Source organism: Lytechinus pictus, chromosome 13, assembly GCF_037042905.1.
Source record: "Lytechinus pictus isolate F3 Inbred chromosome 13, Lp3.0, whole genome shotgun sequence".
In the NCBI taxonomy this organism is placed as follows: Eukaryota; Metazoa; Echinodermata; class Echinoidea; order Temnopleuroida; family Toxopneustidae; genus Lytechinus; species Lytechinus pictus.
Window position 1 is genome coordinate 26,203,904 of NC_087257.1, and position 17,821 is coordinate 26,221,724.

Genomic DNA, 17,821 nt, shown 5'->3' on the forward strand with positions numbered 1-17,821 from the left:
CCTATTTTAAAATCCCGGTGCCCCCACCGCTCCATGGAAATCTTTCGCTGTCAAATGTGGTATATAGGCCTTTAGAAGACTGGTAGTTATTCTTTCCTATCAATTCAATTCTACAAAGAATTTGAAAAAAACCCGTAGGGACGGACGGCGCTCCAGCTAGGGAGCATTGGGCGCTAGCCCCGTACCCACAATTTGTTTAGTAGTAAAAATGATTTGAAATAAAAAAAAATGTTTGATAGATCGCCTTTATGTTGTGTTGTTCTACCCCTATACCCACTATACGCCTATATAATACTACCCCCCCCCCACCCACTTAACATGATACCGCCCTGTTTACAAAATGCATAGTCTAAATATTCAATCTCATTATTGTATGAGACAACTAAGAAAAATGTCATCGTGATTACTATATTCAATGGAATTTCACCATTCTGTTATGAATTCATTTTATTGCATCTATACTAATATATTTATTCAATAAATAACAATGACAGTTACAATAATGAATAACAGTAATTGTAGAGAATATCTATATATTTTTGTTAAAGTAGTAATTCTGCCAAAGGTACCCTGAAGGCACATGGGTAAGACTAGACACCATGAAAAGGTGTATTTCCCGCGAATTTTAGGAGGACAAAGAATGTCACAATAGCAGTTTAAGCTACTTGATTGCCCTTAAATCAATTGAATTTCCAAAGTCCAGTGGTCACGTTCAATAGGACCGGTCATGGTTTCGTGTAAATACGACCCACTTAAGAATAATCTTCACATTTATGTCAAGCTGTCGGTAAGTGGCCACGTTTTTTATTTCGGGTTGTTAGGTAATGGGTTAATTATAGTATGACTTTTAATATTATAGGCAGGCCTATCATGTACATATACATTCCGTGATATGATTAGACTTTTCCTATATATTCAGATGTTATTTTATCATTCCCTTTCCGGCACTCCGAACTTCGATCCTGCTTCATGGTACAACATAGTGGCCATTTTGAGCTTGTTTGGATACGTATGTATGTGTGCATGTGGGTGTGTGTGTTAATTAAGTAGTCGAATTCTTCACGCTGTATATGATAGTGTATTACTTTATAGTTGTTGTTTCATCTAAATTTCTATTTCCTGTAGTGCCCCTTATTGAATCATTAATTTCTTTTCAGTATTTTTTTTTCATCAGTGAATAGATGGACGATTTGTAGTTTATAACTATATTTTTCCGTTCTGATAACTCTATCATTTTATGTTATCATTTATGTAAAAATATATGTTTATCTGTGTTACTATATGCATTGTCTATATATCAGAATTTGATATTACATATTTACGATGATGATTTTTGTTTTTATATTTGTATGTATGATCGGTTTCACGCACTATTTGCGAGGTGCCGTGGGCGAGTGGTCTATAAGGCGCCCGACTACTCCTTGAAAGTTCGGGGTTCGATCCCCGGCACTGCCTTTGACCAAGGCGACCAAGGCATACACCGCTCTTTTACCTTGCATCAAATAAATGAAAGTGCTTGATGTATTATCAATACCAGCGTGTGCACGTTTTAAAAAAATGCTATAACGGGCCTGATGAAAACAGAATCAAGATTATAACAAAAATCATCATTTTTTTTAAATTATGATTTTTGTTGTAATCTTGATTCTGTTTTCACCAGGCCTGTTATTGCATTTTTAACACGTGCACATGTTTATATTGAGAATGCATCAATCACTTTCATTTATTTAATGTAAGGTAAAAGAGTGGTATATAAAAATGCCTTGGTTAAAGGCAGTGCCGGGAATCGAAGCCCGAACTTTGATCGTGTAGTCGGGTGCCTTATAGACCCACGGCACCTCGCAAATAGTGTGTGAAATATAGGCGTTGCTTGATGTATATCTACATTCACATAGTAAGGCTGAGTTCATATAGGAGTATTAGCCTACTATATATCCGACATGTCCGAGAAATGATGAACGTTTTCGTGGGGCACGCGAATAGATTGAATCGAAATTAGGATTAAATACCGGTTCACATATAAGACGATAGGACTTAGGCCGACTATTCGGAAATGCCGTATAGCTGCGTATAGTATCGAATACAGTAATGGGAATCGCACTTGTTCGATTTTCGTGCAGCATAGGCCTACACTACCCAGTTTGAGTGATTTATGTGGTTTCATCATTTTTCTCTCTTTTTGACCTTCAAACTGAAGACACAAGGTCAAAATGGCTGACCTAAACATTATCACCTCGCGCTTCGCGTTTTCATTATTTGAGTAGGATGATACCCATCATTTTTATCATGCTTTGTGCATAAAATAATTGCTTGAATTATCTTGTTCATTATGGAAATGTGCCTAAACTGCGGAGCTTTTCTATTCGGAATTTCAAAATTTTCAAATTCAATGTACTCACGTAGATTATCTGTAATTATCTCAGTGATCAAAAAAGTAATTGCATTAATGAAAGTATGAGAGGCTGCGTGTGACAAATCGAATTTACTTATTTTATTCGTCAGGTATAACGCAAGAAATATAAATGTGAATTAAAGTTAAGACTTAAAGGGATGATCCGGGCTGAAAATATTTATATCTGAATAAAAAGAGTAAATTTCACAGAGCGAAATGCTGAAAATTTCATCAAAATCGGATAACAAATAGCGAAGTTATTGAATATTTAATTTTAGCATTATTTTCTGAAAACAGTTATATGCACATCGTCATGAATATTCATTAGCTGGGCTGATGATGTCACATCCCCACTTTCCCCTTTCTTATGTTATTACATGAAATCATAAATGTTTCATTTTTTCATACATGTGGAAATGATGTGTCTCCATTTATATGATGAAATAAGTTGCGGCAATGAATAACTGATGCACTTAATCTGTTGTCAATCCAATTGTTTTAGTTCTTCGTAGAAATTTTTTGAATAAACCTAATTTCATATAATAAAATACAAAAGAACAAGTGGGGATAATGAATATTCATAGAGACATGCCTAGAACTGTTTCACCGGTATAATGCAAATCTTTGAAATTCAATAACTTCGTTATTTGTTATTCTGATCAAATTTTCAGCATTTTGCTCTGTGAATTTTACTCTATTTATTCAGATATAAATATCTCCAGCCTGGACCATCCCTTTAAGAGTATAAACGTACCTATGCATATAAAAAGTAACAAAAAATATGAAACTTGCACAGATACAAACATGCCAAGTAGGTAAAGTATCATAATGATATGTGAAATCAATACTTAGGCAGTGGCAAAAATACTATTTTTTACAAAAACAATGCTAAAAGACAATGATCATTAACACTGGTCATAAAGTTTATAAATTTATGGAAGTTTATATAGAGCATAATCTTCAAAACATTTCCAAGTTAAAAGGAATCGAGACACCATTGAGTTGACATATACAGTCATGTACCATATATAGGTTTTAAATGCGCCTTTTCGTATGGATTTTCCGATTTATTCCTATACAATAAACATAATATGACTTTCTTCTATCTTCATTTGTCATATTTGTGATGGATTTAGAAGCTGTAATCTACATTTTAAATTTAATTAGTTACTCTGTAAGAGCGGGTTTTCTTTTTTTTTTCATTAACATCAAACCAACAGTTTTCATTGATTAAATGAAATCTCACGCCAGCCCCCGATTTATATCAAACAAAACAAAAACGGGGCTTTTTATTACAAATCAACTTAAAGTGAGGGAAGAGCAAGAAGAAGCTGTGAGGCCTATCTTAATTAACTAATCGAATCGATAGTTTGACCTTGGAGTATTTTTATTGGTGTTCATAATTATTTTAATGCCTTTTAAGTGGCAAGCCTGTACTCTATACGGCATGAGCCTGATCAAAGACAACGCTGGAAATAAGCCGCATCATAGGGGAAAAAATGAACAGTTCAAGGTGGGGGCGAAGGGGAAGGGAATATTACAGCTAGCACACAATTTATAAGTAATGCCCTTTTGTAATAATATTTTTATTACATTTTATTTTGTAATAATATTTTCATATTTTCATTATGAAATTATTATTGTATTATTTTTATTCATCTAACTGTTTAAATGTTTAACAGTCTGGTATTTTTCCAACGTTTCCAAGAAAACAAAAAAACAAAAAATAAAATAAAATAAAAATGAATTAATGAAATAGCGTGTTTTGTAATATCTTAGTTTTTTTTATTTGCGGGGATATGGGGAAAAAATGAAGGAAACATCATTTTGAAAATAATGTTTAGGCCGAGATTACTCCGGAAAAGTGAAAATGACATTCGTTTTGGGTCGTCTTGCCGGGCATGATGCTAGCCCCATAATTTGGCGCCAAACTGCATCAGCATGCAATCGAATGACCAAAAAAATGTAAAAGGTGACATGTCAGGGTGGCTTGCCCTAAATGCATTTTCTTTCAATGCACATGGACGGTGTGCAAAGAAGATCATGCCTGCGTAGGATTTGGAGGTGTCTTTCCAAGGACCAATCATCCTAACCCCCTAAATTGACTTCGTGAAACAGTTGAGCGATGTCACGTTCTTACGTAGAACGGTTCTACGAAAGACCCTTCGATGCAACCGCCCCCTGATTGATATATACATGTACATATGTTCTTTATTTGGCGTTAGCCATGTCTTGCACTCTTGTCACAACCATTCAGTATTGAATCAAACCTGAACTTAGCAAAGGCAGGATATTCAGAGATATCATAATTTTCCACTATATTAACAGATTAATGTATAACTTTCACAGGTTTTTAATTGACCGTGCATGCATGCACTTCCAAAATGAACTTCCAATAAATAAACATTTCCAATCCCAGAGCAGTGGCGTACCGTGGGTCACGGCATGGGGGGGGGGGGGGGGAAGGAACCAGCAAAACTTAGGAGTCACTTAAAGTGCGCTCAGTTGCCAAGTATACTGACCTAATAGAGACATTTTAAGGACAGTGCCATTAAACGGATATGTATCTCACTGATCAAATAATGCGAGCGAAGCGCGAGCTGAAAATTTTTGATATTCATAGCTAAAAAGGGACATTATAATCAAATTTTTGAAATCATAATACGTACCTGTCTCGCTAAACAATGCGAACGCGAAGCGCGAGCTGAAATTTGTGTATACATTGACCCCAAACAGGGACATATCATCTAATGTGAGTGCCAAGCGCTTGCTGATTTTGTTAGAATTACATCTAAACACATGAAGCAGTCATTGTAATCGGGATTAACATACGCATATCACTAATCAAATATTGCGAGCGCGAGCTTAAAATTTAGGAAATTCAGACCTGAAGAGGGGCATTCTAAGGCTTGTTTGTAGGAATTCACTAAGACCATACGTATTTCACTAACCAAATGATGCGAGCGCGAAACGCGAGCTGAAATATTTTATATTCAGATCAGAAAAAGGGACATTTTAAGGACTGATTTTAGGAATTCATGGAGAGCAGATATATCTCACCAATCCACTAATGCGAACGTAAGCACGGACAGGAAATGTTTTATATTAAGACCTTAAAATGGGGCAATCACTTTATACAGTCATGAAAAAAAATCATATGCCACTAAAACAATAACTCGAAGTGCGAGGAATAATATTTGATGTATATTGACTTGAAAACGGGAGGTTTTAGTCCAACAGGATTATATATCTCGTTAAACAGACAATACGAGCACCAGGAAAAATGAAGACATAGGCCCTAAGCAAATTACGTTTCATAAAGTTATGAAAAAATGGTTCTTATGTAATAATACATAACATAATTATGATATGATATAACATTATAATGAACAATAATTTCTTCTTTCCCACTATATTTCTCTTCCTTTCTCCCTCTTTTTCTCCTATCCCCCCTTTTTTTTGGTCAGCCGATGGGGGGGGGGGGGGGGGCACGTGCCCCCCATCCCCCCCGTAGTTACGCCACTGTCCCATAGTATATAAAATGGGTATTTTTGACATGTTTTGCCACCGTGAAGTAGTAGTAGTAATAGTAGTAGTTGTAGTAGTAGCAGCAGCAGTAGTAGTAGTAGTAGTAGTAGTAAAATATAAGAAGTAGTAACAGTGGTTTTAGTGAAAAATAAAGTTGAAACAGTTGTAACCATATGAAATCAAACAAAAATAGAATGCATCCGAAATTGGAGGCAAAATATTTTTTGATTTTTATGGGCTATAAGAGTAATTGGTAATATATTTTTCGTAAGTATGGCACTTCATAAATCGATATCAAACATTATATATAATTTATATACACGTACCTGTGCAAACTTGAAATTAATGTTAGTGGATGAAGTTACTTGATTCGGACTGCTAATTTATATATGTTCTCTAATTGGCGTAGGTCTTATCTTGCACTCTTGTCAAAACCATTCAGCGTTGAATCAAACCTGAACTTAATGTGCCTTTCGTTAGCAAAGGCAAGATATTCAGAAATTTTACAATTTTTCACTGATATTAACAGATTAATGTATAACTTTGACAGGTTTCAGATAGTGTATTATTGTCGTCCGCTAAATGACCGTGCATGCTCTTTCAAAATGGACTCTCAATAAATAAACACTTTCCAATCCCCGAGTTTATAAAAATTGAAATTTTGGGTATGGTTTCCCACCATGAATGATGCAAAAAGTATATATCCCATTCATTTTTTAATAAGTTTTGATAAACATTTTCACTGCTATGACTGAATGAAAAATAAGCTCATTGCCTTCGTTAAGTGTGTGCGAGTATGGTGTTCATCTTGTAATTGCATTTGCCACCTATCTTCTCCGAAACTAAAATTAAATGTTAATTTTAGATCATTGCTTTTTCATATTTTCTCTTTCAGGATTTGATTTCCATTCGAGTTTTCTGTATTTCCGGTTTTGAGGATTTGAGGATTCGTTCTTATACAGAGCAGGGACGTGAGAGGGAGACGTCCCTGTACAGAGTAAGTTGAATGATTTACCCGAATGCTATAAATAAATGCGTGTATTTCCTCCTACAATCCTACGTTTACCAATCATGTACAGTCGTGATAAGATAATGCAAATAAGAAGTATAAAGACATTTAAACAAAGAAAAGTCATAGTTACAATAGCAGTATTATTATTATCATTATTAGTAGTAAGAGTAGTTGTAGTAACGGTAGTAGAGGTATACTATCAGTAGTCTTTAGTGAAAAATAAAGTTGAAACACCTAATTATGAAATATAAATAGTACTTTATATAGGAGTAATTTGTATTATTATTTTCTCAATAGTATTTGTTATAAATTGATCTCAAATGTTATATATAATATATATATCCTTGATTCTACTCTACCCTTCACACATATATTATAAACAATGATCAAAGCGATTGGTACATATATTCACGCCTCTCACACACACACACACACACACACACATATATATATTATATTGTGCATTGTGCTGCATCTATTTTGTCTTGAAATTTGATTAAAAAGCTTTAGCTTTAAGACTTTACGCTGGGTGAAGATTTTGTTTTTCCTTTGTGTTTGCTACTTTCTTGCCTTATCACAACACTTTTCTTTATAACGTTGATTATTCCCGAAATTCTTTTTTGTTCTCGTTCAAATTTCGTTAGGTAGAATTTCAGATATCTAAGCAAAACAAAAAACAAAAAACACCAAATGAAACAACGCAAACACAAGTAATGACGGTCACCGATTGTTTATTTATAGAGATGCATTTTGGTTAAAATAATTGGTAGATTGTTTTCCTTTCTCTATTCTTTGATGTAGATGCCGGCTCCAAGAGGAAGAGTTCGCCCATCAAGGGAATACGATGTTATAAGTATGAGGTGTCTTGATAAAACAAATGAAGGTTTGTTATTATTTACAATATTAAATAAAATGCATGAAATCGATAAATTATTTATATTGGAGGATAGCCCATTTCAGTGATATTTTCAAAATATCACTGTTCTTCCATGGGGTACCAATCAAAAGAAAATAAGTTAAAGATGTAATACTGAAAATTGAATCAAAACATAAAACGCAAAACAATAATCAACCTAGTAAACTCGGGACAAAATAATATGTAATATAACAAATAATCAAGATTCATAAAGATAACTTCTAATGTTTGATAATAATGGAATGTATCGTTAAAAAAAGATTGATAGCATGGGATGGTAGTTTGTTGTACAATGAAGCCCCCTTATATAGAAATGTCCTTTTACAACTATTCGTTTTTGGTTTTGGAAGACTGGTTAGCGAAGAAGTACGAAGAGAGTAATGATAAGATTTGACAGGAATTGATATTTTTATGTAATCCGGGGCACGATTATGCAGAACTTTGAACAACATTATGATATGCTCACGCTGACGATCCCTAATATATTTTTTCCCAAGCCTTCCACGTGGAGAACAATAATCGTTCCGGTATGTAGTATGTCACTTGCCTAGGCCAGGGCAAACAAATTCGTAATATACTGACCAGAAAAGGGACATGATAAGGACTGCATTCATATGATACATATCTCATAAATCGAACAGTGCGAGGGCTAGCTTGAAAAATTGTGATATTCCAACCTAGAAAATTTGACAATTCTAAGCATTTTTAATATCCAAGAACAAAAATGAATACAAATAAACAATAATTGATGCGAGCTAAGAAATTGTGATATTCCAACATGAAAACTGGACATTCTAAGCATTTTTGTAACCAAAGACAGAATGAGTACCTGACTTTATTATAACTGAAGTGAGCGCGAAGTGCAAACGAAAATTTTTGGTTTTCTAACCTAAAAACTTATGTCTTACTGTAAAAAGGGTGTTTCATAATGGAAAAGGGATACTTTTCATTTTGAAAAGAGACATTTTTTCCTACGAGGAATTCTGGGGGCAACAAGTGTCCCCCTGCCCCCACCCCCCAGTTCCTCCGCCCCTGCACCCTTCTGATCAAAATACAGGTTTAATAAGCCCCAAGTTGCTCTTGTAGTTCACCAAGTCAATATTTGGAAAACCTTTCAGAAGAAAAGTAAAAAAAGAACTGTGAGTGTGCCAAACCTCATCTTTACAAATCTGTTATTGTTTTGATCTTTCCATATATAGGGAGGAGATGCAAAAGAACCACTAAGCATCTCAGCGGGCTCTGTCCAACCCATTTAAAGCCATATGACGACTCACAGTAAGTATCCACCCTTATTTTCCTTCAATTTGACATGCATGACCTACTTTTGAATATAAATCCTCAAACAGATGACTGAGGATATGGATTTAACAGGATATTACACAGTAAAAACGCTGTTTAAGATTTTATACAACGCTGTTTACTATATGAACCTTACAGTATTTGTTTAACCGTTTAAACAATTACGTTTAATTTATTGAAGATTAGATATTGAAAATTAAACTTTGTTGCTTAAGATTTAAACACTTGTTTAAAATGTTTAAACAATTACTGTAAGGTTCATATAGTAAACAGCGTTGTATTTTTTTACTGTGTAGGGGAGCCATAGGTTTACACACAATGGAAAAGTGATATTCGAATATCGATTAATCGCGATTAGGAAATCTATTTCATTTTGCGTTTGGGCAGAAAAATCTCACTTTTAAACGAGATTCTAATCGCGATTCGACTTCTAGTAAAAAGCAGGCTTTTTCAGAATATCGCAATAACTATACCGAGCGTTTTGTTTGTGAACAAAAAAAAAAAAAAAATCGATTTTATCTGTCCCATATCACTCTTTACGCGTGTAATGCATGCAGTTTATGGATGCACTTTATGTTATTTTGGAGACGTTGATCCCGTGTAGCAAACAAATGTTTTCTTTGATGATAATTTGCGATTTAATTTACCACCATATTTTCATAGTTCTCGATCTGGTAAATTGGAATCAGCTCATTTTCCTTTGTGAAATCATGAAATTTTAGCTCAAAACCGATAATTCTGATGACAAGTGCCACAAAAGGCATACAAACATTGCTTGGAAAAATACCCTACATTTTCCGTGCTTCGCTAATTTCTCAGCAATTGCATTTTTATTTTTCAGAGCCGTTTGGCACATTTTTTTATTTATACATACAAACACTTAGGCTGTAATTTTTATTGGATTTTGTTCGAACTCCTTTAGAGGTCGTTACCAGAAGTCTGCGGCCCGGCCGGGGAGGGGGGGGGGGGGTGGGGGGTCAGTAAGATGTATTGCTGTACACATGCGTTACCAAATTATTTCCAAACACCCTCAACTAGTAAACGAGTTTTTCTCTGTGTGCAAAATAACCCCCTAAACAAGTTTTTTTTCGCGGGCTTTATTTACACATTTTGGCCCCTAAACAAATTGTCGCCAGAATACGACTCCGGGGAAAAGCTTGGGGGAAAATTATACCATAAACACGTTTGGCTATAGACCCTAGATCTATAGTCTTGAAATAAAAACTTGGGGAAAAAACACCCTAAAATGCTAAATACGTTTGACCCCGAGATTGACCATTGACCAGATTGACCAGTCTTTCAAAACCAGCCTTTTTATTTTCTTCGAAAATCGGTGTTTTTAACGAGTGCAAGCGCGGCCCACGTCCAAAACTGAAAAACGCTCCCTTTAAACGATTTTTTGTTTGGGGGGTGGGTCACACATATGTACAGCAATATATTTGATTGGCCCCGTGGTCTGCGGACGCTCTGTTGGTTGCTTTCCCGGGTGTATATTAAATGGTAAAACACACACATCGGAATTCCAATCGCGTTCAGAATTAATGCGGTGTGTGAAGAGTGGCTACATTTACATATCGAAATAAAATCACGATTCAAATTTCAATCCTTTTGCGTGTGAACGTATATGTAGCTATATAAGATGTTAGGGTTGGTGGTCGTGGGGGGATATTGCAGAGCAGTCGGACCCACCACGGGTGGTCCTTAAAATTATCATTTTTTTTATTTTTTTTTTGAAAAACCTGCTGAAGAAAAGGTGAAAGTGACTGAACCAAAGCAAAATAATTCTGGTCATTTCTGCATTTGGACAAAATTATGTCAAGCAGCCTGTAGACAAATTCCCATAATGCATGCTTGGCCTATATACTACAAGTACAATGTGTTATCGGCAGATGTATCCTAAATTTTACTATACAAACTTTGTTTCGTGCGCCATGATGCATACTAACTAGGCGTTTTTTAATTAATCGCATAAAAGTCACTGAACACAGAAAGAGTCACTGAACACAGAAAAGCCGGTAGAAAATTTAACCACAACCCCTCTCATTTTCTTCGTGTATATTTTAAAGTGAGAAGTTTCACCATGAAAGGTGGAAATTTTTTCTTGCCTGGTCGTTAAACTCCCTCCATGAATATATTATGATAATTAAGCCGAAATAATGACCATCCGGACCCGACCCTGACACCTCTGCTACATCACCGGTTGGTATCCACAAACATGATTTGTTTTCAATTAAATGTGAATAAAATTAATGTTTAGTTTGCAAGTTGATGTATGCCAAAAATGTTCACTCTTGAATAATTTATTTTTAGTGGGATCCATATGAGCTGCTTTTTTCAGGCTAAAACTATTGCAGCTTGTGATATGCGCAATCACGATTTCATAACATCCAGTTTTCAAGTTAATATTTCCACTGATTTCAGCACGCGCTTTGCAATTGCATTATTCACGTGTTGAGTTAAGTATTTCTGAAAGTATAGTCCTTAAAATGCCCCCTTTTAGGTCAATTATAAAATTCAAAAATTTATTTTCGCGGTCCTGGTGGACGAAGCCAAGGGGATGTAACTACATGTCCTTATTTATGAAACTAAAGAAATAAGCATGCTATTCGTATTGCCTGGTAAATTAGATAACAAGCAGTTCGAGTATTCAACATTTTGATTGAGCGTGATACGTCCCGCATTTTGTTCATGGTTCATATTTCCCTTCTTTTTCTTTCTCTCTCTTCTGTCCCCCCTCTCCCTCCCACTCTCTCTCCCTCTCTCTTCTATTCTGCTCTCTGACACCTTATCAATCTCATTCTCCCTTTAGAATTAAGTAATAATGCATTAGGCCCAAGCACTTAATGCTCATTCGATGCTTCTCTAGGCTTTAATCGTGTAATTTACCTTACTTCAGTTTAAAAACAGTTTTTGTGGGGTTTTCATGATTTTGTATAACAAATCACAATATAAGTAATTCAAAGATAAAGAGAAATAAGAACTAATAAAAGATAAAAACAGCATACACATTATTAGTTTGAATTAGAAAAAGTACAGCATATCAACAGATAATAAGTGATAAACATGTAGTGAAGCAATCACTTTGTCTCTTCTATATAAGTATTCCTCATCCCCGATAGTATAGTAAAGGCAAGAATGTAATAACAGCGTGATAAAAATCAGGTTATTTACCAATTATTAAAGATTAACAAAATTCCATCCTCAGAAGGCACATTAAGATATTCTTCAGTTACAAACATTAATAATGATAGAATATCTTACAACTTAAATCTCTATTTCCGAAAATAGCTTGTAAGTTCATTATTTTTCTTGGCAATACGATATTCAATATCCTTGTTAGTGGTCAAATATGCTATATAACCGTCGAAAATTGGTGGTTTGTTCTGAAATTTACAAATATAATATTCAAGCAAAAGAAACAAATATGTAAGCAATTTATCATAACCGAACATCTTTTCAAATTTTGAAACATTCTGTAAATCAGGCTTTTTGGTTTCCTTAATAATAGCTTTCATAACTTCATCCCAAATGGGTTTCACAACAGGACATTACCAGAAAGATGTAAATAGGTTTCCGGGTCACTGTTACAAGATGAACAATTAACCCTAAGAAGACTGGGGGGCTGATTCAGCCCCCCCCCCCCGACATTTTTCGCGATAAATCCACCGCTCGAAATTTTTTGACCGCGTCACTCGCTGAATTTTTACTTTCAAGTCTCGCGCAACTTCTGAGACCAAAGTTGTGACCCCCGGGTACGCGGTTCCGAAATTACGCAACATTTCGTAAGTGCATGCAGACCCAAAAGTACTCAAAAACGTGAATTTGTGTACAAATCCATTGCAAATAGTGTATTAAGCCAAAATTCATAAAATGTATCATTATTTTTCATTTTACTGCTTAAAATCAATTAATTTTATTTGTTTATGGTCAAAATAAAGTCCCTGACAATTTCCATTGAAAAAACAATAAAAACAAAAAGTCGAAAACAGAGAAATACATAAGAAAATTAGAAAACAATAGAATACATAAGAACATAGATGTGATGCTGAAATTTTTTAAAAATAAATTTGATCAGATGCCTATCTAGAGTATGTGAAACAAAAATGAGCATGTTAGGGGTATTTTTTATTAATTAGATTAATTTTACGCATAAATTAGCATATGAGCAATGAGATTTTTCGCTGAATTTGATATTATAGTTTTGTAAATAATGCCATGGGTAACGCGCGTGCCAATTTTCGTCGCGATCGACGGCCGAGATCATAAGGGGGGCTGAATCAGCCCAGGCGCGTAGCCAGGGGGGGGGCGGTGGGGGCGGTCGCCCCCCCAAAAAAAACGTCCCCAAAAAGAAAAAAAGAAGGGAAAAAAGAGAGGAGAAAAGGAAAAGGGAAGGGAGGAAAGGGAAGAAACGTAGCTTTGTGTTTTTTTTCTTTTTATTCTTTATTTTTCTCAAAAGAGAGACTCCTTCACTAACTTTTGCTCTAAATTTATATATGAATTTTGCTTCCGCGCTGCGCGCGGTTAAATGACAATATTGAAGATCTCCATTGTTTCCCCCACCCTTTCTCTAACCCTGTTTTTCCACCTCAGCTATATGTGTTTCTTGCCAGTTAAAGTTCAAATGTATACATTAGGGCATGGAATTAGAGTGAGGTTAGGCCGAAGTATATGAAGTTATATTTTTTTAATTGATCGCGCAACTTCTGGTCGGGTCGGCTCCGGGCGGGTAAAATCTTTATATCAATTTCTGCCGTCACCTCCATAAAGTCAACTTCTCCCGCTTTTCAGCTCATTACTAAACAACCATAATTTTGGGGCAAACAGGTTCCTAATTTAAAAAGAGGAAGGTATAAAATTCGTGTCGTATTAAATTAAAAAAAGTACAATATTTTTTATCAAATTCTATTAAACTTCATGTCATTTCCCTGCACATTCATCTCCTGTCCTGTTTTGCGCCCTCAGTTTGAAATTTTGAATGACACTTAAGTTTCTTTATAATTCAAAATGAAGCGCTTCATGATAAGTCAAAGAAATTAGGCATTCTTTTTTATATAATTTCAATAAATCACAGAAGTTTCAACTTTTTGCGCACTTTTTTCCTTGTAATGAAGTTCAATAATCTTAGAAAATTAATTGAATTAGAGCCGATGGGGTATTGGAGATATCTGCATTTGATGAAACGTCCGCCCTTTGAAATTTCAAAGTTTCGTTGCTCTGCGCGGGGAGGAATATCTTCCTTCCGGCATATACACTTCTTCTCCTCTGTTTTGCGAGTTAAAGATATGCACTGTCGCTAAATTGTTTGTAATCAAATCTGATCTTTCAAAGGGAAGTATTCAATATATGTTTGAGAATACCGTTTTCTCGGGACCTTTTTCATGGCAAAAAATTGATAAAATGTTTTAGCTTCCGCGCTTCGCGCGGGGTTATTATTATTTTAATTTCCTCCATTGTATTCCTTTTTTGTGCGTTCACAATCTTTTTTAAAAAGAAGGTTCAAAATCACAATATAGTCAACTGAATTTGAGCTGATATAGGTACTAGAGACAAGAGAGACGGCTCTTTTTCATTTTAATTTATGAAACACCAAAAGCTTCGCGCTTCGCGCGGGAGGGGGAAACTCCCCCTCCCTGCACCCACCCCCTAGGGAGCGCGCTTCGCGTGCATTTACCGCCCCCTCCAAAATGAAATCCTGGCTACGCGGTTGAATCAGCCCCCCCCCCCCCCCCAGGTGTCAAAATAGCCCAGTCTTTTTAGGGTTAAGGGAGTCCTTCCCAAGTTTAAGTTTATACAGGAACTCATTAAATCCTATTGTTTTACAAAATAATTTGAAAATAAAAAGAGCGCATGCACGCGTGTCATTATAGTAGACTATATAGTCTACTATTATAGTAGACTATTATAGTTATTTACATGAACTCTCTACCAATTAACCCCATCTGTGTTATGGAGATCATTCCCAAAAGCTATACGTTTTTCTAGAACACATGGTTTCAATAGAATACTATATACATATATTTCGGGATTTTCTGAGCTCTCAAGAACCACGGGCTCATGATTTCATCAAAAATTTCATGTGGGATTACCTTACTTTTCAGTTATGCTTGTACAGTGATAATCTTATTTATTGTCTAATTTCTTATCCCGATTCGTTTTATAATGATATCATGCTTTCTATCTGTACATGCACAATTTGATAGCACTATAATCGCATACATTCGTTATTCCGAAGGTTCGTTAGTCCGAAAACGAAAAGAGGAACGTAATTCCGAAGGTTCGTTAGTCCGAAAACGAAATGACGTTCGTAATTCCGAAGGTTCGTTAGTCTGAAAACGAAATGAGGTTCGTAATTCCGAAGGTTCGTTAATCCGAAAACGAAATGAGGTTCGTAATTCCGAAGGTTCGTTAGTCTGAAAACGAAATGAGGTTCGTAATTCCGAAGGTTCGTTAGTCCAAAAACGAAATGAGGTTCGTAATTCCGAAGGTTCGTTTATCCGAAAAAATGAAATAATTTGTGGCGAAGCCGGGAAAACCGGAAGGGTAAGCGTGGTGGAGGTGGGGGGGGGGGGGAAGCAACGGGGGGGTTGATTGTTTGGACCAGAAAAGGGGTGATAAAGACCCGGCCCTTTTGGGCTTTTTTTTACATTTTCGGATTAACGAACCTCATTTCGTTTTCGGACTAACGAACCTTCAGAATTACGAACCTCATTTCGTTTTTGGACTAACGAACCTCATTTCGTTTTCGGACTAACGAACCTTCGGAATAACGAAGCGTCGGAATTAAGAAAGAATGCGAATTGAACATGCTATGGGTATACTACCTCCTTCGTATATACTTTTCTTTCTGTTTTTCAGAAGTTAAAAAAGACGCGCTTTTTTGGGTTGCAAAAAATAGGGGGCCGGTGCCTGCCCTAAATTGGTTGGACACATAATTACCCTCATGCTGGTTAAAAATTTACCGAATATTTTTTTCATTGTACCCGTACCCTCCAGTGGCGTAACAGGGGTCGGTGGCCAGGGGGGGCAAGAGCCAAAAATTTCCCGGTCATATCATGGTATGAACAGGATTTTTTATGATTGTGCCCCGAGCATTAGGGCAAAGCTCAATGCGTGATAAGTATCCCCCCCCAAAAAAGAAAGAGGGGGCACAGCATGGCGCGCGCAGCAAAAAGTTGCTTAATACAAGTCCCGAGCGAGCGAAGCGAGCGAGAAAAAAAAGAGCTTTTCATGAGAATCTAACTTTGAGATTGATTGTGACATGGTATTCAGAAAATAACATCATATCTTACATCTTCCTTTCCTTTTCTTTCATCTTTTCTTTTATGTTCTCGGTTGTAGAACTTTTGGGGGCCAGTGCTATGCGGATCGGGTCTGGGGCAATGGCGGCCCAGGATTTTTAACCTCGGGGGAGGCAAAAGAACATTTGGGGGCGGGTCAACACACAAATATTTTGCCTATTTCTCAAAATCGAGCAAGAAGCGCGAGCTATTTGTTTTTAATGTAGACCCTATTGACTTGAAAAGGGACCTGTTAAGGACTAGATGTTTGCATTGGGTCATGAAGATGATACCTCACCAAATAAATAATGCGAGCGCGAAGCGCGAGCTGAAAATTTTTAACATCCTGAGATGATAACTGGACGGTTTGTAAGCACTTTTTGTAATCATGAACTGGATGGCTATCAAATTAAACATTCGATGCGAGCGCGCGTAGCGCGAGCTGAAATTTTTTTTCATGAAAATTATGAATAAGCAGGATGCGTATCTCGCCAAAACGAATAATAACAACTCTAATCACGAGAAGCATATTGACTTGAACATGGATTATTAAGCCCCATTTGAACAGATAATTTACTTATCTCAGTCAACAGCTCCTGCGAGCGTATATAGCGCGGGCGACATTTTGAATTTTAAAAATGACCTGAAAGATTTATGTGAGTGACAAAAATTATTGGGAGCTAAAGTGAATGGATGAGAACATTTTCAAAATTTAAGGAACGAAAAAGCTGTTTCGGAGCACTTAGCAGCTTTAGTAGACTGCCTATGACAGCATTTACTATACATTTCTTTTATTTTTCAAAATTTTGGGAGTGGGGCCAACTCACTGGGGGCAAATGCCCCCCGTGCCTCCCCCTTCCTGCCGCTACTGGTCTGGGATATTTTTAAACATTGCAGATGGCCACTGTTTTATCAAACCGCGGGTACATACACAACCCATATAACTTCAACGCAGTTGCGGATAATAAACGAAATATTTCGAGGCAGCACAACATTGCAAATGTGGAAAAATTTATAAAAGTCGCCAGCGAGCGAAGCGAGCCAGAAAAAAATGGCCTTTAAAAATGATTTTGAAATTAAATTCTACTTATGTGATAGTAGCTTTGCAAATTTAGCCAAAGTAAATTGGCTTTTTACGGTAAATCTTGCCAGCGCATAGCTTTACTTAGGTTAGGACATAATATCGGGGGATATGACTAGCCCTTGGCTAACCCTACTTTGGCTAAGGATTTTTCCCGGGACACTTTGTCCTGATTGCGACCATTATATATTGCATAAAATTTAGCAAGCTTATAATATAGCCCATCCACCTTTCTTACCGTTCTTTATATTTTTCAATCCTTGGCAACCCGGTCGTGTTATTAAGTTCGCTTATTATTCTCGTCCCTTTTCTCTAT

The 17,821-nt window shown here is 36.1% G+C and overlaps 1 protein-coding gene across 1 annotated transcript in view; it reads left to right on the plus strand.

The window, feature by feature from the left end:
* Positions 1–756: 756 nt before the first annotated feature.
* LOC129274698 (uncharacterized) overlaps positions 757–17,821 on the plus strand; it is a 31,581-nt gene continuing 14,516 nt past the window's right edge. The window contains exons 1-4 of the transcript XR_010295443.1: positions 757–787; positions 6,816–6,917; positions 7,734–7,815; positions 9,048–9,123. The gene's annotated coding sequence lies outside the window, so the exon portion shown is untranslated. The remainder of the gene's footprint in view (positions 788–6,815; positions 6,918–7,733; positions 7,816–9,047; positions 9,124–17,821) is intronic.